Raw genomic sequence first — 27,567 nt, forward strand, 5'->3', positions numbered from 1 at the left:
AATAATATATTGGGAAGACGAAGCGTCAGTTGAGGACCAGGATTCTGGAGCACTTGGCGGATATTAGGAATAAGATCGATAATAAAACGATACCACTGCACTTTCTGGAGTACCACAGTGCCAACCCCGATGGACTATTTTTCCGGGGTATCTATGCGCTCAAGCTCCCCGCCAGACGTGGAGACTTCTACACTGTGTTACTCCAGAAAGAGAAGCTTTGGATATTTAAAATGGGCTCTTTGGCCCCTGTTGGGCTGAATGTTGAGTTCAGCTTGAGGCCATTTTTGACCCCATAAGTGATATTTCGGCTATCTTCATCCCCTCTGTCTATTTCCGCCTTTTTGCTGACCTAAGAAATATTTTCATCTTTCTGCCCTTCTTAGTATATCCTTGGTTAATATATTTATATTACCTATATGCCTCTCCATGTATGTACCTGATATGTGGTAGTTTCCACTTTTGCAAATCTTCCGAATTCTGGTCCTTTCTCTGTGACAACCTGAGTTATCCTGGCCACCATTAACTGGGGGGAAAAAAGGCTTTTGTTCATTATAGGGCCCTGGATAAAAATATACTGAGCTGTTTCCTTAAGACAGGGTACCAGTGGTATTCTGAGGACATACAAAGGAATATTATTTTCTTAGCCAAATTTATTCTTTATCGTTATGTACCATCGAATGTGTGATATACGTTAGCACAGTATACCTTATGGTCCCTCAATCTTTACGTTTGATTCTTTATGCACAGGTTATTCTATTTTTAAAGCACCCCTGCACTGTTATAGGTACATGGGGCTTCAAGAGACCTCTTATGTTTTAATTAAATTTTTTTTAAAATGTTTTACATCTACATGAGCAGCTATACTCGACCATATCAGATGGCTCTTGTCTACAATATATTTTCAATGAGCAGTATATTGAGTTAGCTTGGTCCAGTACTAGCTGTCATGTGTGATGTATATTGTACAAGTAATGTTATGTGGAGTTAATGTGGCTTCCCTTTGAATATAGAATCTGTATACTGACATCTGGTGGCCAAATGATGTTAACACATCCTAATGGTCACGTTCTGTTTTCATTCACCTGAAATTGATCAAGTAATTATTGTTAACTATAAAAGGGAATCCACTACTCCCCTCTAACTAGCTCCGATGAAACCGACTTGAGTAGGTGAAACGTGTCAGCCTTACCAGTTGGATTCCATCACCACGACCAACCTCCAAAAAGTGTGTAGGTGACCCCCATAGCCTCCGTTTGGCTGCGGCTCCCCTGGCTACGCTGCTCGCCGCTACCGGATGTGACGTGAGACCGGCCGCCTTGGACCCGTCCGTCACTGTCTGAAGACTCGGCTCGAGCAAGCGCTGAGTGGGACTACGCCGCTGGAAGCCTGTACGAGCCGTCGGGTCACCGTTGATCTACACACTGAGGTACGGACTTTCTACATTCATCTAATTACTGCATGGTGTATATTTTTCTTCTTCTTGGAAGCACGAAGGATTCCCCCGCCCGCTTCCCCACTACCTTCGGGGTATGCTATATAAATCTTGAACGGCCGGTCGGCATTTTTTCCACCAGTGCTCATGATATTGAATAGAAGATCTGTACACCTGCTGAATTTGTTGGTTCAGATATCTACGGACAGCATCACCCTTTGGAGCCCATACCGTCCAGCCAGCACCAATCTCCTGCATACTAGCAATTGAAACATCATTCCATCTTCATTACCAGGATTGGAATTGACTCAAAGTGATTTTTTGTTTGCCCTGCTTCATCTACTCCCCATAGGTGGTGTTTCACCCGGCACGCTATACCACCACCCTACTATCTTGAACTGCATGGGGTTTTCATTCGAGAACACTGCAGGCAATGTATCTCTAGTCACCTGGATGGGGCCCAATACCTTTGATTTTACCTTCTGTAACCTTCATTTATAATCATTAATTTTCTAATTGTGGTCCGGTGGTGATGTCATCCACTGCATGTACATGTTTTTATCCAATTATCATGTATTTTGTCCATGTATGTTCTCTGTCCACTCACCAGGCACAAGTGCTTTATTAAATTGTTCATTAACTTTTTCACTATCACTCAGCTGTTACAGTGTATTTTTGGTGTCTATATCTGATCATCTCTCTAGTTCTCTGGATAGTTTTGGAAGCAATCTGGTTTTCAACACATCTACAGACACCCCTCCCTTTTTTTCACTTATGCTTATTTTTGATCAATAGACGCCCGATTAGACACGTTCAAACTGAGCGGACCCCTCCCCCCCCCCCTTTTCCTTTGATATTTACTAAGAGGCCTTTATAGGAACCAACCTCCCTTTGCTTATATTCATTCATGTAGATAGATCATTTTTGATCTTTTCCGGTTCCAAGGCCCGGCCCTTTAACACTTAATATATTATCAGTTTAATATCATTAAGCACTTGCATCCTGGTGTTTTGACTGGAACATTATGGTCACCATACACTAGGGGTCTCTTGAAAGTCGTTTTTGTGCGTTTGCTTATTTATTTAATAATTTAGGTTCTTGTGCATACAAACGGTTGATTGATTTTTTCCATAGGTACCAGTGCTGTACATCGTTAGCAGTACATTTATTAGATGGCTTACTGCATTGACTCCCAGATAGAGCAGGAGATCGAGGTAGCTTTTGATACCCAGCCGGAATCATCCATTCCTAACTTAGAGCCCTTGGTGGAATTATTTAAGCAACATAAAAAACTGGTGATCAAATCACTAAATAGGAAGTGGGACATAGCGTCACTACAATCGCATGTGTCCAATAATATTATCCCAAGGGGTCTGAGGGAGAGGGTGATTCCTGCTCAGCATCTCCACACTCCTAGAGTCTTGGCACTATGGAAGGAGGACTGCATTGCCCGTGGCGTCCATATAATGAAGCTGATTATTGACGAGGAGAAGCTCCAACTGCAGGAGCTACAGGCAGAAATAGTTAAGAGCTCATCAGCCTTAGAATCCTTCCAAGAGAAGGAAGAATTTATAAAACTTAATGAGTCCCTTAAAAAAGAGGTTGAAAGAACTCAAAAAAATCTAAAAACCACAAAACAAAATAAGTTCAGGCAGAACCTGGTAGACTGCGAACGTGAGGATCTATTTGATCCCACATTGGTGAGGAGTAGGAGCAGATCCCGCGGCAATCAAAGACATAGGAGATACCCTAGTAAATTCAGGGGAAACTCCTCAGGTAGTGACACTGAGGACAGGTCGGTCTCTTTTTTGGTGCCAGGGACAGAGGAGGAGGACAGCGGTGGTCCAGTACAACAATTAGACAATCCAAAATCTGCATACAGAGAGAGGGCCAACCAAAAAGTAAAAAACAAACAAATACAACAGAAAACAGCCCCACCCATAGCCACACGTTCCAGCCAGAAGCAACAGAGGTAAATCAGCCAAGCACAGACCTTAAGGTGGTAAATTTATCAAAATTTAACTTACAAAAACGCCATATTGATTTACTGAGCAAGGGCCTTTCGTTTTCTCCCACCTCCACCATGTGTGAATTCGAAGTCTTCAAGGACATTAATTTGTTCCTGAGAAGGGTTATTTTTCAAATGTGGCATATGGTTTCCAACACTGAGTCTAATCAGGATATACCACTCACTGAACAGGACAGTGAGGCATTGGAGGCCCTTACATCTCTCCTATTGGAGAATAATACATCAGATGAGGAGTCCGATGATTCCCATGCGATTAGACGAGATGCTAACATCCACATCAGATCTACTAAGATGCCCCCATTCACTAAATACAAAAATGTAAAAATCTTCCTAGACCTAGTACAAAATGATTTGAGGAAAATTGACTGGCGGAACAAAAAGAGACCAGATAATCTTTCTAAATTAGAAAGACAGGCACTCAGAGAACTAGAGACAGCACCTAATTTGGTCATTAGGTGCAGCGACAAGGGTGGTAATGTTGTCTTATTAGATGAAGAATTATATGAAAGGGAAGTACTGCGTCAACTAAATGATGAGAGTACCTATACCAAACTTAAAAATAACCCTTTCCCCTCCCTTGTCTCTGCACTTAATCAAAAAATTACTCTAGCAAAGGAAGTCAATCTGATATCCAAAAAGGAGGCCGACCATCTCCTGGTCAAATGCTACAATGTGCTAACTTTCTATACCATCCCGAAATTACACAAATCGGTAACTCATCCACCAGGGAGACCGATTGTTTCGGCCATTGGTGGTCCCTTGGAGAAGGTTGGCAAATTTGTGGACGCTTTGATTAAGGAGATGGTGTTTGAACTCCCCTCTTATGTGCAGGACACTAGGGATGTACTTAGCAAATTAGTCGATATCACAGTTCCCCCTGAGGCCATCCTGGTAGGCATTGATGTCGAAAGCCTTTATACGTCAATACCCCATCAATGGGGTCTACAGGCAGTACACCACTTCCTGCAGCGTAAATTTCCAAATTTGGGAGCTCATAATGAGTTTGTGGTCGAATTGTTGCAGTTCATGCTCGAGAACAACTGCTTTCAGTTCCTTTCCTCCTACTTCCAACAAACCAGGGGCACCTCTATGGGAGCACCGTGGGCTCCGGCATACGCGTGCCTCCATTTGGGCCTCTGGGAGAAGCAGGAAGTATATCCATCCCCGATGTACCTTGGCCATTCTCTTTTATGGCTGAGGTACATCGACGATGTACTGCTCCTCTGGGGAGGGACTCTACTGGAACTGGAGGCATTTGTTGAGACATTGAACTGCAACAATAGGAACATTAAATTGACTTATACAGCGATGGCCAATCATTTACCTTTTTTGGATCTTTTGATTTCCCATGTGGGCTCTACCATAAAAACGACCACGTTCCGCAAAGCAACGTCAGCCAACACGTTGCTTTGTGCGGAAAGTCACCATCCACGATCCCTAATTAATGGCATCCCCGTGGGTCAATTTCTCCGCCTCAAGCGGAATTGTACAGATGAGGCCGATTACCAAATTGAAGCCAGGGACCTCCATAGACGGTTTAAAGATCGAGGCTACTCCCATAATACCATCAGACGGGCCCGCAAAAAAGTAGGACCAAGACAGAGGTCGGAATTACTCCTAAATAAGGACGATTCTTTACCTCTGTCTGGGTCAGTTCAACAAACCCATTCGAGGATTATCACACGATATGGTTCTCAATGGGACCAGGTTCGTGAGGTAATTACTAAACATTGGCAGGTCCTAACTATATCACCTATAATTGAGAAAATAGTGGGACACCGGCACCTTGATCACCGCCAAACGTGCCAAAAACCTCAAAGATGCCTTGGTCCATTCCGAGTTTGTGCGAACAAAGACACCGCGAACTTGGTTAACTTCCTTGCCCCCAGTCAAAGAGATGTTTGCATGTGGAAAGTGCTCTATCTGTAAGCAAGCAATAAACTCTAAAACCTTCTTTAGCTGTGATATGAGTCAGGAGTTCACTATAAACAGCTTTATTAACTGTCATACTGAAAGAGTGATCTATCAACTTATATGCCCCTGCAACAAATCCTATATTGGGAAGACGAAGCGTCAGTTGAGGACCAGGATTCTGGAGCACTTGGCGGATATTAGGAATAAGATCGATAATAAAACGATACCACTGCACTTTCTGGAGTACCACAGTGCCAACCCCGATGGACTACTTTTCCGGGGTATCTATGCGTTCAAGCTCCCCGCCAGACGTGGAGACTTTGACACTGTGTTACTCCAGAAAGAGAAGCTTTGGATATTTAAAATGGGCTCTTTGGCCCCTGTTGGGCTGAATGTTGAGTTCAGCTTGAGGCCATTTTTGACCCCATAAGTGATATTTCGGCTATCTTCATCCCCTCTGTCTATTTCCGCCTTTTTGCTGACCTAAGAAATATTTTCATCTTTCTGCCCTTCTCAGTATATCCTTGGTTAATATATTTATATTACCTATATGCCTCTCCATGTATGTACTTGATATGTGGTAGTTTCCACTTTTGCAAATCTTCCGAATTCTGGTCCTTTCTCTGTGACAACCTGAGTTATCCTGGCCACCATTAACTGGGGGAAAAAAGGCTTTTGTTCATTATAGGGCCCTGGATAAAAATATACTGAGCTGTTTCCTTAAGACAGGGTACCAGTGGTATTCTGAGGACATACAAAGGAATATTATTTTCTTAGCCAAATTTATTCTTTATCGTTATGTACCATCGAATGTGTGATATACGTTAGCACAGTATACCTTATGGTCCCTCAATCTTTACGTTTGATTCTTTATGCACAGGTTATTCTATTTTTAAAGCACCCCTGCACTGTTATAGGTACATGGGGCTTCAAGAGACCTCTTATGTTTTAATTAATTTTTTTTTAAAATGTTTTACATCTACATGAGCAGCTATACTCGACCATATCAGATGGCTCTTGTCTACAATATATTTTCAATGAGCAGTATATTGAGTTAGCTTGGTCCAGTACTAGCTGTCATGTGTGATGTATATTGTACAAGTAATGTTATGTGGAGTTAATGTGGCTTCCCTTTGAATATAGAATCTGTATACTGACATATGGTGGCCAAATGATGTTAACACACCCTAATGGTCACGGTCTGTTTTCATTCACCTGAAATTGATCAAGTAATTATTGTTCACTATAAAAGGGAATCCACTACTCCCCTCTAACTAGCTCCTATGAAACCGACTTGAGACGGTGAAACGCGTCAGCCTTACCAGTTGGATTCCATCACCACGACCAACCTCCAAAAAGTGTGTAGGTGACCCCCATAGCCTCCGTTTGGCTGCGGCTCCCCTGGCTACGCTGCTCGCCGCTACCGGATGTGACATGAGACCGGCCGCCTTGGACCCGTCCGTCACTGTCTGAAGACTCGGCTCGAGCAAGCGCTGAATGGGACTACGCCGCTGGAAGCCTGTACGAGCCGTCGGGTCACCGTTGATCTACACACTGAGGTACGGACTTTCTACATTCATCTAATTACTGCATGGTGTATATTTTTCTTCTTCTTGGAAGCACAAAGGATTCCCCCGCCCGCTTCCCCACTACCTTCGGGGTATGCTATATAAATCTTGAACGGCCGGTCGGCAATTTTTCCACCAGTGCTCATGATATTGAATAGAAGATCTGTACACCTGCTGAATTTGTTGGTTCAGATATCTACGGACAGCATCACCCTTTGGAGCCCATACCGTCCAGCCAGCACCAATCTCCTGCATACTAGCAATTGAAACATCATTCCATCTTCATTACCAGGATTGGAATTGACTCAAAGTGATTTTTTGTTTGCCCTGCTTCATCTACTCCCCATAGGTGGTGTTTCACCCAGCACGCTATACCACCACCCTACTATCTTGAACTGCATGGGGTTTTCATTCGAGAACACTGCAGGCAATGTATCTCTAGTCACCTGGATGGGGCCCAATACCTTTGATTTTACCTTCTGTAACCTTCATTTATAATCATTAATTTTCTAATTGTCGTCCGGTGGTGATGTCATCCACTGCATGTACATGTTTTTATCCAATTATCATGTATTTTGTCCATGTATGTTCTCTGTCCACTCACCAGGCACAAGTGCTTTATTAAATTGTTCATTAGCTTTTTCACTATCACTCAGTTGTTATAGTGTATTTTTGGTGTCTATATCTGATCATCTCTCTAGTTCTGTGGATAGTTTTCAACACATCTACAGACACCCCTCCCTTTTTTTCACTTATGCTTATTTTTGATCAATAGATGCCCGATTAGACACGTTCAAACTGAGCGGGCCCCTCCCCCCCCCTTTTCCTTTGATATTTACTAAGAGGCCTTTATAGGAACCAACCTCCCTTTGCTTATATTCTTACAAATACAAATGGAATCTGAACAATAGAAGTATAGGAGGTATGGTGCTAGATATACAAGATTCATGTGCAGGATGTTCGGCGGGGCAAGCGCCCGACAAATTTGTACGTTCAGTGAACTTCCGAATGTTTGACTCAATCCTTTTTTACAACATATTAGCATTTCTTATTGTACAACATATACAATATCTAATAGTCAATCATGATTCCTTTATCTAGAAGTCGTGGGTTCATTGCAAATAACTAGCAGAAGTGCAAAATTGACCATGAAGGGACTTGAACCCTCAATCTTCTGATCCGAAGTCAGACGCCTTATCCATTAGGCCACACGGTCAACCCTACCACTGTCATCTGAACAAATGGACACAACAATATGGGATATTGTGAAAATCCATCAAGATTTTAACATGTTGTTTCTATTTTGAAAAACACAGTTTTTACGTAGCACTATTAGGCAATTTGTTCAGTGCTTATCACATAATAATACCGATCGTGAGTCTGAAGCTGTAGGAGACATGTATTCAAGGCTTAGACGGCTAATCCGTCCACCTAAGAGACTAACATACGACACCCTTGGAGAAAGTTTGATGAACTCATCTCTACAGCTCAACGTTCTAGTCAAGTGCCAGCTTCTTCTACCGAACCTTTGCTGGAGGATGACCCTGCCCTACCCTTTGACACTTCTTGGTGGGTCCGTAATCTATTAATGGGTTGTTATCAAAATGATCTAAATGTATCTGATGACTTGTATACTTTATTGCTTGGTCTTCAAGGAGTTATAAAACAGTCAACAGGATCGGTGGGAGAGCACCTACTCAAAATCAAGTTATCAGCTACTACTACATCCCTTTAAACACGGGATATACTAACACACTACATCTGGATCAAATAGTGGATCATTATTAGTCAGATCCAGCTATCTTGCACTGCTTGTCTCACACAGTGCTACATTTGGGAAATCTTTGTTCTTTGGACTCCAACTGCCGGTGAAGATAATAGCAAGGTCTTGCACTTTAAACATTGCTATTTTATTGCTTTTAAAGGGGACACGCTGCTTGAATCTAGATTACCTCATCTGCCATTAGGATATAGGTACTATAGGCTGGTCTGGGGTCCCCCTTTAGTAGGAGTATTCCTAAAAGCAATTCATAGTTTTTCTGAGTGATCCATTCACTACTTTCTGATACTGTGTATACTGGTGTTATTTGATTGTTACTGCAAATGGTTACTTAACTGTTTTCCTAGTTGTGATGGTACGCACCATCACTGAGACTGAAAAAAAAAAAAAACAATGTGACAGATAAATTGATGGTTTGGACTGCTTCAGTTGGTCAGACTTGTAACAGATGCATGTCATCAGCTCAAACACCTGTCTTCCACGCATTGTAAATTATGCTGATTTTCTCACCTATTGTTTATGGTGGGTTCTCAGTATTTACACTATGATATGTGTATTGTATCTTGTTTTAGCCTTGGTGCCGGCAGTCTGGTCTTCCAGGCTGGCTTAAGTGTACTGAGTTAATTAACATGTTAATGGGGATTAGCCATGAGTCAGCTGTACCTCGTTATCTAACCATGGTGTGATATTTTGAGTAAATAATCATGTAGTGACTGACTTTCTTCTCAAGTGTATTAAAGTCTGTTCCTTGTTCAATAATGGAGTGAGTTGTTTCCAGTATACAAACGAAGTGTCAGGCTAGCTTTGTATGACGGCGGATGGGATTTGATATCTATGTTCATTACTGCGAGGAAGCCATATACTTACAGAAGACCACAAGTACAGTGTGGGTCATCGGATTCCATTACACTAGTATTATTTCAACTAAGTCCTGGCGGTTTATACAAGAAATGGGACTTTATGTGAGAACTGGCTAGCACTGCTCAGTGTCTCCATCCCTGAGTGTCTCAGTGTCTCCACAAAAGGAAGGACATGCTGCTAATGGATGGATGGGAAACAGATGGGTTTGGAGATCGCCCAATCCTCCCCCATCTGCTCCAATCCAAGACTGGCAATGAAAAACGAATGGCTGTATAATAGCCATAGGGTGCAAACTAAATGTAATCAGCTGGGAAACACACACCCCCATCCCTTCAGTAAAGATGCCATAGGCAAATGGGGACTTTGAGTGAGACACCTGCCTGTAAAGCAAGCATCTCCATCCCTAGTAAGATACAAGAAATGGGCAATTTGGGACTTTATGTGAGAACTGGCTAGCACTGCTCAGTGTCTCCATCCCTGTAAATGGTCAATTGAAAAGCAAGGGGGATAAATGAAGGTGTGTGAAAAACAGCCGGTCCCTAGTTTGAAATACTTACCCACCAGTCTGCTAACAAACCAAATAAACCTGTCTAACAATATAGGTTAAAAACAGGAGTTTAGTTAACACACATTTGCAAATGCATGCGGAAGCTGCAAGGCCAACAACAAGGCATCCTGCGTATCTTGCAGAACCTAACACTAAATAACACTGCTCAACCTCAGTGTCTGAGTGTCTCCACAAAAGGAAGGACATGCTGCTAATGGATGGATGGGAAACAGATGGGATTGGAGATCGCCCAATCCTCCCCCATCTGCTCCAATCCAAGACTGGCAATGAAAAACGAATGGCTGTATAATAGCCATAGGGTGCAAACTAAATGTGATCAGCTGGGAAACACACACCCCCATCCCTTCAGTAAAGATGCCATAGGCAAATGGGGACTTTGAGTGAGACACCCGCCTGTAAAGCAAGCGTCTCCATGCCTAGTAAGATACAAGAAATGGGCAATTTGGGACTTTATGTGAGAACTGGCTAGCACTGCTCAGTGTCTCCATCCCTGTAAATGGTCAATTGAAAAGCAAGGGGGATAAATGAAGGTGTGTGAAAAACAGCCGGTCCCTAGTTTGAAATACTTACCCACCAGTCTGCTAACAAACCAAATAAACCTGTCTAACAATATAGGTTAAAAACAGGAGTTTAGTTAACACACATTTGCAAATGCATGCGGAAGCTGCAAGGCCAACAACAAGGCATCCTGCGTATCTTGCAGAACCTAACACTAAATAACACTGCTCAACCTGAGTGTCTGAGTGTCTCCACAAAAGAAAGGACATGCTGCTAATGGATGGATGGGAAACAGATGGGATTGGAGATCGCCCAATCCTCCCCATCTGCTCCAATCTTTTGTGGAGACACTCAGACACTCAGGTTGAGCAGTGTTATTTAGTGTTAGGTTCTGCAAGATACGCAGGATGCCTTGTTGTTGGCCTTGCAGCTTCCGCATGCATTTGCAAATGTGTGTTAACTAAACTCCTGTTTTTAACCTATATTCTTAGACAGGTTTATTTGGTTTGTTAGCAGACTGGTGGGTAAGTATTTCAAACTAGGGACCGGCTGTTTTTCACACACCTTCATTTATCCCCCTTGCTTTTCAATTGACCAAGTCCTGGCAGTTTATCTAGGGCCTCGTTGATTAATACCTCTTTTAAGCCTTTCTTTTGAGTAAAGTAACTCTAGAGAGTTAAAAGAGATCTGCATTGTGTCATTTAAAGGTATACACAACATGTCTGAACCTAGAGTCTCAGGAGGACTGAACAGTTCACAGGGTCAAGGCGGCACAGAAGAACATGCAATTTTAAGCAACACCTAATGGGTCAGTACTAGGGATGATTGAACTTTTCAAAATTTCGGTTAGGCCAGAACATCCGAACTTCCGGATTTCAGAACCCCATTGAAATCAATGTGACCCGAACTTTGGTAATCAAAAAACACCATTTTGAAGCCCTAAAACCCAATAAATGCCCCTAAAAAGTGCCTAGGGTTCTTAAAAATTGTCATTTTTGATAGAGAGCCAATTATTGGAAAAAAAAATAAAAATTCTTTGGATTTAGTATCTGGGGGGTCTAAAAAGTGTACCTGTGAAGTTTCAGCTCTGTAGCATGTCCAGAACCAGAAAAAAGAAGATTGTTTGTATTATGTCTTATAGAACAGGGATATGGCTTTGCTATTTTCACACCTATATATATGTAAGTGTAAAAATACATACAAGTATGTGTGTATATATACCACTATACACAAGTTCAGATGTTTGGCCTGCCTCCAAAAACCCCCAAAAAATGCCTGCAACAACACACCTGGGCGTTTTTTTTTTGGTGCTAGCGTTTTTTTGGGCATTTTTTGGGGTTCTTTGAAGGCAGGCAAAACATCTGAACTTGTGTATACGGGTATATATACACACATACTTATATGTATATATACACCTAGACATATATAGGTGTGATAGTAGCAGAAATATATGCTTGCGCTAATTAAATAATTAACATTAATATGGCTCTGCTCCTATAACACCTATATATGTGTAAGTGTAAAAATACATACAAGTATGTGTGTATATATACCACTATACACAAGTTCAGATGTTTTGCCTGCCTCCAAAAACCCCAAAAAAATGCCTGCAACAACACACCTGGACGTTTTTTTTTTTTTGGCGCTAGCGGTTTTTTGGGCATTTTTTGGGGTTCTTTGGAGGCAGGCAAAACATCTGAACTTCTGTATAGGGGTATATATGTACACACACCCTTATATGTATTTTACACTTACACATATATAGGTGTTATAGGAGCGTAACCATATTGATGTTAATTATTTAATTAGTGCAAGTATAGTTTTCTGCTCCTTTCACACCTATATATGTGCAGGTGTATATATACATACATGGGTGTGTATATATACCCCCTATACACATGTTCAGATGTCATGCCTGACTCCAAACGTGCTCAAAAATCCCTATACACACGCCTGCAGCCAAAAAGCAAGCTGACCGGTGAGAAGCCATATTAGTGCACTGAATGTGACATAAGAGAAAACGATCTTTTCTCTATTGCAGTCACCCTGATATGGAAGGGTTTGGTCACCCTGCCATAGCAGTCAGAGTCAGTTCACCCTACACTACATTACGGTCACCCTGGCACTTAACACTTTCCCTACAGAAACAAATTTTTTGCATCTAACTAAAGTGTAAAAGAGCACTCTAACTACACTAGATATCCCTTTCCTGACACTAATAAATGCTAAATGACACTTTTGAAGCAATTTTAACAGAACTGCTTCCACTCTCTTCCATGTCCCTGTATTACAATGCTAGGAATTTGCCGGGGCTATCTTATATACTGGGGGGCGTATTCACTAATGATTGGTCTAGGGACCCCCTAGTCACTCCAATCACATTCCTAGCATTCTCCTGCCCCCTCAATTGGCTTTTACTAATGGTTCTGGTCCAATCATGGGCTTTTAAAGCCCACTTCCTGACCCATTGCATTTTGGTCGGTTCTGGTTGCCAAATTCCGAACTTTTTCAGCAAAAAGTTCTAAATTTGGCCGAACCTCGAACAGCCAATGTTCGGGTCGAACCGATGGTCGACCCGAACCGTTCGATCATCCCTAGCCATGAGGTGCCATGTGGAACTTCCAGTGACCAGTATTAGAGAGTGAGAGCGATAATACCAAATTTAATACACCTGCTCCCCATTCACCTGAACCGTTCGATCATCCCTAATGAGCACAATGAGTAGGCCTAACTATCGATCAGGCTCCCTTGATAAGCAGAGAGAGCAGACAATGTTTTACCGGCTGCTCCCCTGTTAAGCAGGCAGAGCAAACTATTCTTCCTGCCTAGCACCTATCTAGGAGGGTGCTACATCCACCCCCCACCAAAAATGAGCCATGTCCCCATTGGCTCTGAGGCAGCCACCCACTACAAAAATCCCTACTGGAAAAAATCCACAGAGTATCCCACAAACTTGGAAAAGGCAGAAAAGGGAAAAACAAATATACAATAATAATTTATCTGGAAAAATAGAGGTATCTGCTGTACAAAATATACATATACATTAGGTGCATTAGAAGAATGCACCCCCCACCAAACAAAACTCTATTCTGTGGGTGGTATAACGTCCTAACTATCTAACACTATACAAGCCCTACACATCCTGTAAGGAAAAAATCAAGTTAGATATTTCAGCAAAGCACATATTCAGCAAAATTTTTGCTAACTAAGGCTGGTGAGAAGATCCTCTCCGCAGAGCCAACCTTCTCACACACTTCCCTAACTAAGGGATCCATCCAGTTTCTCTTGCCAGTCTTGACACGGAGATCCAGTATCACTCCTACAAAGGTGACACTAAACCTAATACTATCTACCTACTTCGGCCATGGCCCCGAGGTCAAAGAGACATGTGATGTCCAATGGCCAGTGCCTGCAGCGTCCCCTCTGCTTGTAGCACTGTGACAACCAGTATCTCTTGAACAGGCATTCCTTCTGGAGCCCGAGCATCATACCTGACCTGCAAGGGCAACAATGTCTTCAGGGGCCCCTGGCACCAGGACACCCCCCCTCCCCCACCAAACAACCAAACAAGCTTCTGGTGGTTTTCCATCCTCCTTTGGGTGGCAGCCTTACACAGTTCCACTTTTGGCCCATTTGCCCAAACAGTCCATAGTATGCTCCTTTACCTTGTTGGAACCTTCTGATCCTGGCCCAGTGGCCTTAACCACTTGCCGACCGCCGCCCCACTATATACGCCGGTGGTCAGCCCCTCCCAGGCAAAGTGACGTACCAGTACGTCACTAGCCTGGGAGTGAATAGGGGGCGAGCGTGCGCCGACGGAGGTGCGCTCCCGCCCCTGCTCGTACCCGACGAAGCTGGCGCGTGTGACCGGCGGACCCGATGTCCGCCGGTCACTCGCGATCGTCGGGTAGAGAGGGAGAAAGGCAAGCGGCTAATGTAAACAAAGCCGCCTGTCAGTCTTCCCTGTGTAAAAGCACAGATCACTCGGTCCTGCTATGTAGGACCGTTGATCTGTGCTGTTACACACACAGCAGCATCCAATGACAGTTAGAAACACGCCCCTAGGGACACACTTAACCTCTCCCTCTCCAATAAAGTTAACCCCTTCCCTCCCAGTGTCATTTTTACAGTAACAGTGCATATGTATAGCACTGATTACTGTAGTAATGTCACTGGTACCCCCAAAAGTGTCAAAAATGTCAGTCAAGGGTCCGATCTGTCCGCCGCAATGTCGCAGTACCCAACAGAAAAATTACAGATCGCCGCCATTACGCGTTAAAAAAAAAACAACAAAAATGACAAAAATCTTTCCCTTAGTTAGTAAACGCAATAACTTTTGCGTAAACCAATCAAAATACGCTTATTGTGATTTTTTTTTTTACCAAACATAGGTAGCAGAAAACAAATTGGCCAAAAATGTAAAAAAATTGTGATTTTTACATTTTTTGGGGGGGAATTTCATATAAAAAATTTTTTAAAAAAATATTGTTATTTTTGCAAAATTGTCGCTCTTTTTTTGTTTATAGCGCATGATCAAAAAATCGCACAGGTGATCAAATACCACCAAAAGAAAGCTCTGTTTGTTGGAAAAAAAGGACGTCAAATTCATTTGGGTACAGCGTCGCATGACCGCGCAATTGTCCGTTAAAGTCACGCAGTGCCGAATCGCAAAATACCCCCTGGTCAGGAAGGGGGTAAAATCTTCCGGGGCTTAAGTGGCTAAAGATCTCCTTAATAGAAAACTTTTTTACAGTCTCTCCCTTTAAGGATTAGATGGTCGGCCCTCTAAGATGAGTCCACTCTGAAGTGGTGCCTTGTGAGTCCCTCAACACCCTTCTGTAAGAGAAGAAGAGGAAGGGGCAATGGAAATCGGGTTTGAACCCCAGCAACAGTTCACTTGAGCATTTTCAGACAGTCCACAGCCGTTAAACGTTAAGCCTAGCCAGCCTTGAAAAGATTCAGCAGTCTGTCCTTTAGCAATAATAATCCGGATGGGGAATTTGCACTACTTTCCCCTCTTCATCCTGTACACAGATTGACCAGGCCTGGCCAGATCCATCTGAGCGGCGGACTTCCACCCAGTCCACATGAATAGCTCGCCCATGATTCCAGTTGGCCTTCATCGACTGGAAGGTTTTCCATAAGTCCATCCTAGATTGGTTGCGGTGGGGTATTGGAACAAAAAGAAAATCCCACACTGCTTCATCACACCATGTTTCTCTTATGGATTCTATTTTGAACATGACCTCCCGTGGAGCATATGGATAGTCATACCCAAACTCCAATGCAACTTTTTTTCTGTATCATCCTTTGCATCCTGGAAAGTCTGGGAAGGGTTTGACAGTTCACTCTCACAGATGGGGAGTATAAGGTCTCCACTCTCTGGATGAGGGAGGCATAGGCCTCATCTTGATCCTGAGCCCAGGCATAGCTTCTTGGTGGGGACAAATCTTGGACCCAATTAGAATAGGCCTCACAGAACCCCAGATTCCTGGCACACTGACCTCGCACCCCAGAATCCTTAGCCTCCTCATTAGGTGGGCCTAGACTGGCTGGAGGCCCCCACATTCTATAGGACTATGAAAGCAGTCAGAGGGGTGTGAGTGTGTACGGAATGACAGCAGGAGCAGGACAGAGCAGTAGACACTGGGCAGATGAGCACACCAGGCTTTCTACTGTCTATAGTGCCACAGTGCCCTGCAGGGCTGGGGGCATGGTACAGAAGAACGCAGGGTGGCGGACATGGTACAGGAGAATGCAGTGCTGCAGGCCTGGTTATAGGAGAATGCAGTGCTGCGGACATGGTACAGGAGAATGCAGGGCTGCGGGCATGGTACAGAAGAACGCAGGGTGGCGGACATGGTACGGGAGAATGCAGGGCTGCAGACATGGTACAGGAGAATGCAGTGCTGCGGGCATGGTACAGAAGAATGCAGGGCTGTAGGCATGGTACAGAAGAACGCAGGGTGGCGGACATGGTACAGGAGAATGCAGTGCTGCGGGCCTGGTTATAGGAGAATGCAGTGCTGCGGACATGGTACAGGAGAATGCAGGGCTGCGGGCATGGTACAGAAGAACGCAGGGTGGCTGACATGGTACGGGAGAATGCAAGGCTGCAGACATGGTACAGGAGAATGCAGTGGTGCGGGCATGGTACAGAAGAATGCAGGGCTGTAGGCATGGTACAGGAGAATGCAGTGCTGCGGGCATGGTACAGAAGAATGCAGGGCTGTAGGCATGGTACAGGAGAATGCGGGGCTACGGGCATAGTACAGGAGAATGCAGGGTCTGCGGGCATGGTACAGGAGAATGCAGGGTCTGCGGGCATGATGCAGGAGAATGCGGGGCTGTGGGCATGGTGCAGGAGAATGCAGGACTGCGGTCCTGGTACAGGAGAATGCAAGGCTGCGGGCATGGTACAGGAGAATGCGGGGCTGTGGGCATGGTACAGGAGAATGCAGGGTCTGCGGGCATAGTACAGGAGAATGCAGGGTCTGCGGGCATAGTACAGGAGAATGCAGGGTCTGCGGGCATGGTGCAGGAGAATGCGGGGCTGCGGGCATGGTACAGGAGAATGCAGGGTCTGCAGGCATAGTACAGGAGAATGCAGGGTCTGCGGGCATGGTGCAGGAGAATGCGGGGCTGCGGGCATGGTGCAGGAGAATGCAGGGTCTGCGGGCATAGTACAGGAGAATGCAGGGTCTGCGGGCATGGTACAGGAGAATGCAGGGTCTGCGGGCATGATGCAGGAGAATGCAGGGCTGTGGGCATGGTGCAGGAGAATGCAGGGTCTGCGGGCATGGTGCATGAGAATGCAGGGCTGTGGGCATGGTGCAGGAGACGGACATGGTACAAGAGAATGCCCGCAGCACTGCATCTTCTATAGTATGCCTGCAGCCCCGCATAATGACAGGTAGTGTGCAGTCTCACTTACCTGTTCCTAAAGGGTGCCTTAGGATTTAAAAATGGCGCCGCCCGGCGCCACACGTCAACACGTCTGCGGCCGGCCTGACATGCACACTGTACATGCGCCGCTGTCGCCGCTCGGGAGAGCTAATACATGTTCGGCTATTCCCGGAAATAGCCGAACGTTTAAGGGCTTTGCCGAGCGGCGGCGCATGCGCAGTGTGCATGTCGGGCCAGCCGCGGACCTTTTTTTTTTTTTCTTGCGATAAGCGAAGAAGAAGAGAAGAGGCGGCCGGGGGCCGCCCCTCTCTAAGTGCCGCCTGGGACCCATGGTCCCACCAGGACCCATGGTAGGGCCGGCCCTGCCCTCCTCCAAGGATCCAAACCAATGCTGGAAGCTGGGAGACCCCACATCAATGACCCCGGCCTCTTCCTTGCTGCCCACACTCACTCTTGCAGCCTCGGTCACCGCAGGCCATCTTCTCCCCTCTGCCTGTATAGGAGCAGACTTTATCTCTGCAGCTTTCAATGCACCAGATGGCCGCTCCCCGGCCTGCACTACCTGCATGCATCCTGGCTCGGACATTCGGCCTCTCTCCATTTGCACCCTGGATCACTGATGGATTGCATAGAGTTAAGTTGCATAAGGAACCTCAGCACTCCTCTTCCTCAGCCCATGAAAGGTCCCGACTCCGCAGCCAACAGGGCATGAGTCTCCCAAGACACATTCATTCTTCTGGGCCAACCTCCACTCTCTTCTGCCCGCAGCAGCAGATTGCCGCAATGCCCGCACTGGCCCCACACTTGCATCAGCATGGTCACATTCAGACACTGAGGACATACCAGGCCCAAATGCTCCACGCCTCCTCATGTGCACAATGCCAGTCTCCCATCGGGCACCATCCGCACCCCTGTATCCCACAGGGTTGATGTTGTCGGCTCTCCGGTCTGCTCTGCAGGTTCTCCGCCAGCACGTGGAATAGCCTCTGTGCTCCGGCTCACTCCGGTACTCGCCATCTTGCTCCTCCACACACGTGTCTCCCTCTCAGACCCACCCGAAGGCGGAAGTAATTTATAGACTTTGCTTCCTTCCCCGAAATGGCTGTGCGTGAGCGGCATCTCCGCCTACGACTCCAGATTAGCGGTGGCATCTCCTGCTAGGCAGATCTTTCCAGAGCGTGCTTTCCTGTGTGGAACAGTAAACCCTCCAATGCCACTCCATCTCAGCTCAGCCTGCATGGAAGTTACTGTAAAGCGGATCGTGCCTCTCAGCTTGCATGCACCCGCCATCCTTGTCTGTACCAGGGCCCCAGCTGCACCTCCATCACTGATCCAGCTGGCCCTTTTTGCTATGTAATAGAACTGTCCCACTGTCAGGCATTGCACGGTCCTATTCACAGCACTTGTACAGGCAAGACTCGCCATACTGTATTGGAAAAATGTCCCACTGTCATTGAATGCATGATCAACAGTTTTCTTTACAGCATCCATTTGGCCACTATCTTGGAAGAAGGTTCCGCTGTCATTGGATGCACAGTCAACATTTTCCTGTATAGCCCCGACACACACATGGCTTCTGGCACACCGTTCCACGTGCCCTGGGCCGCCATTTTCTCCGTCCACACCTTCTACTGTTAGGTAGACACAGTCCATTTGTACAGTAAGATGCATTTCTCCCGCTCTCCAGCACATGGCTTGGGCAGACAATTTGCAATTCTGACAAAGAATATTCTGTTGCCATTGGCAACCATCACTGTGCATTTGATTCTTCATCCCACTCTCCCTATCTCCTGTAGAGCAGGCCTCACACACAGTTCTTGAGAGAAAAATGAAATTTTTGAAAATTTTCTTTGGTCGTTGCCATTAGCAACCATTCCGGTAACCCAGGACCATATCCCGGATGAGCCCCCAAATTTAGCACTGCCCCCTAGAGGGCTGCTTAGAATTACACTTCGCGGGTCCCCTGGGTTACCATTAGCAACTGACAGTAGGTAAACGGCATTAAAAGTTCTTTGCTCAGTCAGCGATCAGTCCAGGGGATTTGTTTTTTTTGTGTTTTATTTGGAACTGGGATGGGAGAAGGGATGAGTGGGATACTCCAACTAATAACTATACACAATTCTGAGGACAACTGTAGAATGTGGCAAGGCCACTGCTTCACCTTGCCACTGAAGTGAAGATAAGATTACTGTTCACCGCTTGAAGACTCTCTTCAGGGTTAATAACTTGGCACCCCCTTTACACTCACTGCCTGTGTGCTGACACCCGTCCGCTGACTCTAGCCACTGGAGTGGTACCCTTCCTGGGCAGACCCTTTGGCAAGCTCCCCTGTACTCACGGACACTGTTTTTCAAGAGTTGCTCTGCCTTCACCTCCACAGTCAGCTTCCACTAGACATCTGGGTTCAGCCACACTTTCTGGTCCACTAGGCCGACTGCCTGTGACCACCATCCACAGCAAACAGGAGACGAGATAGCCATCACCCTCCTCCTGGGACCTTGCTTCCCACCCAAAGACCCCCTTCCTCATGTGCGCTCTGCTTTTATACCCTATCCCATGATGCACCTCTCTGTGTGCCAACCCACTGAGACGGTTACAAAAGCCTGTGTATCATTGGCCAGGTTTCCCACAGCATCCATCGTGCCTCCCCATTGGATCTGCTGGGGACACTCCTTGAGACCAGATAAATACACACTGAGCTATCGATCAGGCTCACCTAATAAGCAGAGAGAGCAGACTATGTTTTACCTGCTGCTCCCCTTTTAAGCAGGCAGAGCAAATGATTTTCCCTGCCTAGCACCTATGTAGAAGGGTGCTACAGTTAAAATGTCCAAATTTGGCCCAAAGTGTCAATATTTTGTGTGGCCACCATTATTTTCCAGCCAAGCCTTAACCCTCTTGGGCATGGAGTTCACCAGAGCTTCACAAGTTGCCACTGGAGTCCTCCTCCATGATGACATCACGGAGCTGGTGGATGTTAGAAACCTTGCGCTCCTTCACCTTCCTTTTGAGGATGCCCCACAGATGCTCAATAGGGTTTAGGTGTGGAGACATGCTTGATCAGTCTGACACCTTTACCCTCAGCTTCCTTAACAAGGCAGTGGTCATCTTGGAGGTGTGTTTGTGGTGGTTATCATGTTGGAATACTGGCCTGCGGCCCAGTCTCCGAAGGGAGGGGGATCATGCTCTGCTTCAGTATGTCACAGTACATGTTGGCATTCATGGTTCCCCCAATGAACTGTAGCTCCCCAGTGTCGGCAGCACTCATGCAGCCCCAGACCATGACACTCCCACCACCATGCTTGACTGTAGGCAAGACACACTTGTCTTTGTACTCCTCATCTGGCTGCCGCAACACACGCTTGACACCACCTGAATCAAATAAGTTTATCTTGGTATCATCAGACCACAGGACATGGTTCCAGTAATCCATGTCCTTAGTCTGCTTGTCTTCAGCAAACTGTTGAAGCCCTGTTGAAACCCTTCAACCTCTGCAGCAATGCTGGCAGCACTCATACGTCTATTTCCCAAAGACAACCTCTGGATATGACGCTGAGCACGTGCACTCAACTTCTTTGGTCGACCATGGCGAGGACTGCTCTGAATGGAACCTGTCCTGGGAAAGCACATTATGGTCTTTGTCAATGTGCTGCAGCTCAGTTTCAGGGTTTTGGCAATCTTTTTATAGCCTAGGCCATCTTTATGTACAGCAACAATTCTTTTTTTCAAATCCTCTGAGAGTTCTTTGCCATGAGTAGGGATGATCGAACTTTTGAAAAGTTCGGTTCGACCAGAACACCCGAACTTCCCAAAAGTTCGGCCCGGATTTCAGAACCCCATTGAAATCAATGGGACCCGAACTTTGGTAATCAAAAAATACAATTTTGAAGCCCTAAAACCCAATAAATGCCCCTAAAAAGTGCCTAGGGTTCTGGGTCATGCCCCAGGGACTATTAATCACACAAAAAAAAGTTCTTAAAAATTGTCATTTTTGATAGAGAGCCAATTATTGAAAAAATTAAAAAACAAAAAAGAGATTGCTTTTGACTTTGGATTTAGTGTCTGGGGGGGGGGGTCTAAAAGGTGTACCTGTGAAGTTTCAGCTCTGTAGCATGTCCAGAACCAGAAAAAAAAAGATTGTTTGTATTATGTCACTTATAGAACAGGGATATGGCTCCGCTATTTTCACACCTTGCCGGTTTAGTATCAAGCGTTTTTTTGGGCATTTTTTGAGGGTTATTGGAGGCAGGCATAACATCAGAACTTCTGTGTAGGGGTATATATACACACACACTTATATGTATATATACCCATACACATATATAGGTGTGAAAGTAGCAGAACACTATACTTGCGCTAATGAAATAATTAACACCAATATGGCTCCACTCCTATCATACCTATACAGTATATGTGTAAGTGTAAAATACATATAAGTGTGTGTGTATATATACCCCTATACAGAAGTTCAGATGTTTTGCCTGCCTCCAAAGAGCCCAAAAAAATGCCCAAAAAAACGCTTGCGCCAAAAAAAAAAAAAACGCCCAGGTGTGTTTTTGCAGCAGGCGTTTTTTTGGGGTCTTTGGAGGCAGGCAAAACATCTGAACTTCTGTATAGGGGTATATATACACACACACTTATATGTATTTTACACTTACACATATATAGGTGTAATATGGGCTATTGTGAAAATCTATCAAAATTTTAACATGTTGCTTCTATCTTGAAAAACAAAAATTGGCGGGCTCAGCTACAATCACTACTTCAAAAAACGGGGTAGGCAAACGCAGACCCCGCAGGAGGGACAGGAACAGAAACGCAAAAGGACACGGCGGGGCTGCAAGAGACACGGAGGAAGAAAAACGCTATCCATCCCGCAGGCCAACATGCAAGTTTTGAATATGAATATCAATACTAATAATTTTTCTAATGTTTTAAATCTGTCTAGCAGGACTCTTTCTGTCAGTGAAATGTCTTTATTGTCTAAAGGGTTAAATTTTTGCCCTCAAAGACATCTTAACCTTTTTGAAACAATTCTTGATGTTAATAAATTTGTTAGGAATTTAACAATTAGAAAACATTTTTTTATAATTGACGGTGAACAAGGTAACCAGATCCCTGATTGCACGATCCCAGAGGAGGATTCACTCTCCTTTAGGGAACTCTGTGCAATCCGAGATCTGGAAGATCTATCGTGTGAAGGGGCCATAGACACTTCTAACTCTGGTGATTTTGAAGCTCTCAGATCCGTTCCACTAAACATCAAGTCTGACTTTTATCCTGTTAACTCTCGCAGCCCTGAAATGATTGGGTTCCAACGAGCTGTGGAACGTGATCTGACAGCCCTATCCACCAGAGCCATTAATGGTTGCACACAATGGTCAGATAATTTAACAAAGGAAGAAAGATCAGCATGGGAGAATTTGCAGCGTGATGATACAATTATCATCCGCAATTCAGATAAGGGGGGTCTAATAGTGGTCATGAACACCGACATATATGTGAGTGAGGCTATTCGCCAGTTAATGGATATTCATACCTATTTACCACTTAAAAATAACCCCACTAAGCATTATAAATTTATTCTGACCAGCATCATTAACAGGGGAGTGAAAATAGGTGTATTCAGTGAAAAGGAATCCACAAAAATGATCCCAGAAAATCCTGTCATTCCCACATTTTACCATCTACCTAAAACCCATAAGGGGTTAGACCCCCTGTATGGCCGTCCTATAATCTCAGGAATCAATTCCCTTAATGAAAGACTAGGACAGTGGTTAGACAGGCAGTTACAGCCATTAGTCCAGCAACTACCTGGTTATCTTAAAGATACCAACCACTTATTGGAAATGGTAGAAAACTTTGAATGGAATATTGACCATGCATGGATCACATGCAATGTGGTTAATTTATATTCCTCTATTCCACACAATCTGGCTGTTATAGCGGTGTCATTTTTCCTAGATTCACTAACATCTCTACCAGTTGAGCAAAAAGATTACATTTTGGAAGTCCTTGAATACCTTTTGTCACACAATTATTTTTGTTTTGATGGGGTTTTTTACCTCCAAAGATGCGGGGCTGCGATGGGCGCTAAATTTTCACCCTCACTCGCCAACCTATACATGGGCTGGTGGGAGAGGCCCCGCATCTTTGGGGATGAGAACCCCTTCAGACCTTTTATTAAATTTTACTTTTGATTTATAGATGACCTACTGTTTATCATGGAGGATGGAGTTGAAAGGTTAAACTCATTCCTTGACTTCCTAAATTGTAACAATAAAAACTTAAAATTTACAGGAGAAGCCAACGCTAGAGAAATACACTATTTGGATGTGTTGTTAAAAGGTATTGATGGACAAATCATAACCACACTATACAGAAAACCCCTGTCAGGTAATTCACTCCTGTCAGCACAATCTGGACACCCCAAACACACAATAAAAGGCATTCCGGTTGGACAATTTATACGTGTTAGACGGATATGTAAAAATTATGCCGACTTTGACAGAGAAGCCTCCTCCCTTTTTCATAGGTTTTTAGACAGAGGCTACCCAAAGTGGATGATCAATAGGGCTTGGAATATAGCTAAAAACAAAAAAAGATCAGATCTTATAGGGTTAAAAAGATCACACAGCAGGAGCATGCACCAAACCAAATTTACCCTTTCTACCCCATACAGTTCTGAATTTAGAGAAATTCGGGACATTATTAATCGACACCTCCCTATGTTAGGTACCGACAAAACATGTGCAAAATTACTTAAGGGAGGCATTAATGTAGTCCCAAGATGTGCCCCTACCCTTGGCCAATCACTCTCCCCTAGTTTTTTTCGTAGAAATACTCTAAAAACCCCTACTTGGCTACATTTTAAAGGGAACTACAGATGTGGCAGTACTGGATGCCCATGTTGTAGCCATATACTCATGGGAGACCAATTTGTCTCCACATGTACAGGCAAAAGATATAATATAAGTGAATTTTTTAACTGTAACACCAACTATATCATATATTTGTTAACATGTAAAATCTGCCATGTACAATATGTGGGTAGAACGATTAGGCGACTACGAGATCGCTTCAATGAACACCTATATAGTCAGAGTTGTATAAAGTACTCGAAACCCATACTTGAGTAAAAGTACAAGTGCTCGATCAAAAAGTGACTTGAGTAGAAGTGGAAGTGCTCGATCAAAAAGTGACTTGAGTAGAAGTACTAAAGTATTCAACATTTTTTGTACTCAAGTATTGCAAGTAGTTTTTTTTTAAATTTTGCTACTCAAGTACTGAAAGTAAAAGTACCAGTACTGTGTTATGTAGTTATTAAAGAAAGAAGTCAAAAGTTTGAACATCATATTGTTTTTTATTATTTCAAATGCAGCTTTAATTTATACATACAGTAGCATTTATTTTCGTATGCGCTGATAATACACATGTTTTGAACTTCATGAAACCCGCCATCTTCTGTTCTGGCAGTGGTAATTTTTATAATAGTAACGAGTATCTATGCAGCACAAAAAAAAATATTGGAGTAGAAGTATTGAAATCATTGAAAAAATGTAGTGAAGTAAAAGTGGAAGTAGGAGAAAAAAATTCTACTCTAGGAAAGTACAGATACCGCCTTTCTGTACTTAAGTACAGTAGTGAAGTAGTTCTACTTAGTTACTATACATCTCTGTATATAGTGTCAATAAAAAATCAAAAACTAATGTAGCCAAACACTTTAACTTGTGCCACAATGGAGACACCACAGCTATGAACATACAAGTTATTGAAAAAATTAAAACACCACCATGGGAGGGGGGGGGGGGGGTGACATATTTCGGCTTGTGTGCGAGAGAGAGGTCTTTTGGATCTTCCACTTGCGAACTAGGTTGCCACAAGGCATGAACTTTGAATGGGATGTAACCCATTTTTATGAATAGGCGTCTTCTTACATCTCCAAACATCAGCCACATGTGTGCATATCCAAAAGATAATGATCCATAGCGATCTATATCTAGGAAGTCAGTGTTTTGCATCTCTATGTACAATAAACTGATGATTCACCATTATAATCTCTTTTGTTCATACATCGGGAGATCATTGACATGATTCATTTGTATCTGCACACATACGGCACACATACGGCACAATGGGTCGGGCCAAACCATAATTTCCTTATTTGTAGATAACACATCTGCACACATACGGCACAATGGGTCGGGCCAAACCATAATTTCCTTATTTGTAGATAACACATCCATTAGGTCTTGTGCAAACATATATCTTTATGATATTATATATAATTTCTGGCCCTATTCGCAGACTGCATATGTGTGTTCTGTATGTTATATAGAAAATGGTGGTTCATACGGATATTCACAAATATTGAGGGTATTTTTCTCCTTCACATAAAATGGATTTAAACCATTTATTTATTTATTTTTTTTTAATTTTATTTATTTATATCAAAGAAACAAAAAATAAAGGGAACATTCCTTGTTTACATTTTACAAATATTTCGATACAATCCTTATACAACCTATACAATGTTATTATTCACTTCTTCCCATATCTCTCTTACTTCGGATTATATCCTTCCATATTGAAAATAAATTGCCTTGATCCCCCTTGTTTCTCTCATTTTCCTTCCTATTTTAAAATATCCTATACCAAGATCAGGATGAAAGAAAGAAGACAAAGAAAGAAAAGAAAAAAGAAGAAGTTATTTCCCCCTGACTAGTTCCCGAGCCACTTCGATTTCCTCATCTATGGGAATCTGCCAAAGCTTCTTCTGTGGAAGTCTACTTACAATATTTGTTTTTATTGCATAAGCCCCTATGGTGTTTCTCTGTTTAGCCACTTAATATTTTTCTTTAGAGGAAGGAAGTTCCCTCTCAGTAAGCCTGGAGGGGGAGTGTGTATATAGGGGTATGGGAGAGAGACCAAAAAAAACAAAAAAAAAAAAACCTATTTTGTGATTTTCCCATCTGTGTTTAATTTGTGTCTTAACACGTTATTCATTGTACCATTTAGTGCTCCAACTATGTCTCACTCATCTTCCTCTCTTCCTTCATTTCATATCATCTGTGTTATATTTCCCTCCACCTCATATCCCCTTGTGGGGTTTATCCACTCGTGAAAAAAAAAAAAAAACCCTATTTTGTGATTTTCTCATCTGTGTTTCATCATTTACGTGTCCTATTTCTCTCTTATTTATTTCTTTTTATTTATTATCTTGAAATTTGTGTTCCCCTTTTCTTTTCCCTTCTTTTCCTTCTCTTTCTTTTCCCTTCCCTCCCCTCCCCTTCCCCTTTCCCCTATCTTCCCTCCCTTTCTTTAGTTATTTTTGACTCCTTCCTCCTCATGAGGTAGGAGACAGTGACAAAAAAAAAAAAAAACATTTATGATTGGAATCCTCCATATCCAGTGTCCGTCCGATGTAACACATTGGAGAATTCATCTCCAGTGTTGTTACAGTTCACATGTCAATCTGTTAATAGTGTTGATACGATATAACAATAAATATATACTATATGATTTATTTCACACATTGCTTGGGATTGGACGTTGACATCGGGTAACAAATCCAGATACATAATTGCCTCCAAACTTGTTGCATTTCCACATTCAATTACAACAGGAATTGCCCATATACATAGCCGCATGTTTTTTCACAATTGGGGGCCAGGATCTCTGGATCTTTTGATTAATTGATCCTTTGTTCCTCGGATCCTTTGAATTTTGGCTGGATCTCGATGTCCATTCCTGGGAGTTCATAGCATGACGTGGCCAACACTAAAGAGTTCATATATTACTTATACTTTACATTTTATTTATATAATGAGCTTAGAGGTTGGGCCATCATCCTACATAATATTAACGATACTATGCATAGTTAATTATCTACCATATTTATGTCCTTTTATGTGCGGATTCTGCGCAGTTGGATCTTACCATGTATGGACCCCCTGTCTTGCACGATATCTAGTGTTGTAGTCTGGTGTATTTAGCTTTGTCCCTCGGATC

The sequence above is a fragment of the Pelophylax lessonae genome (genome assembly GCF_965119305.1).
Source record: "Pelophylax lessonae genome assembly, chromosome: 7".
Classification (NCBI taxonomy): domain Eukaryota; kingdom Metazoa; phylum Chordata; class Amphibia; order Anura; family Ranidae; genus Pelophylax; species Pelophylax lessonae.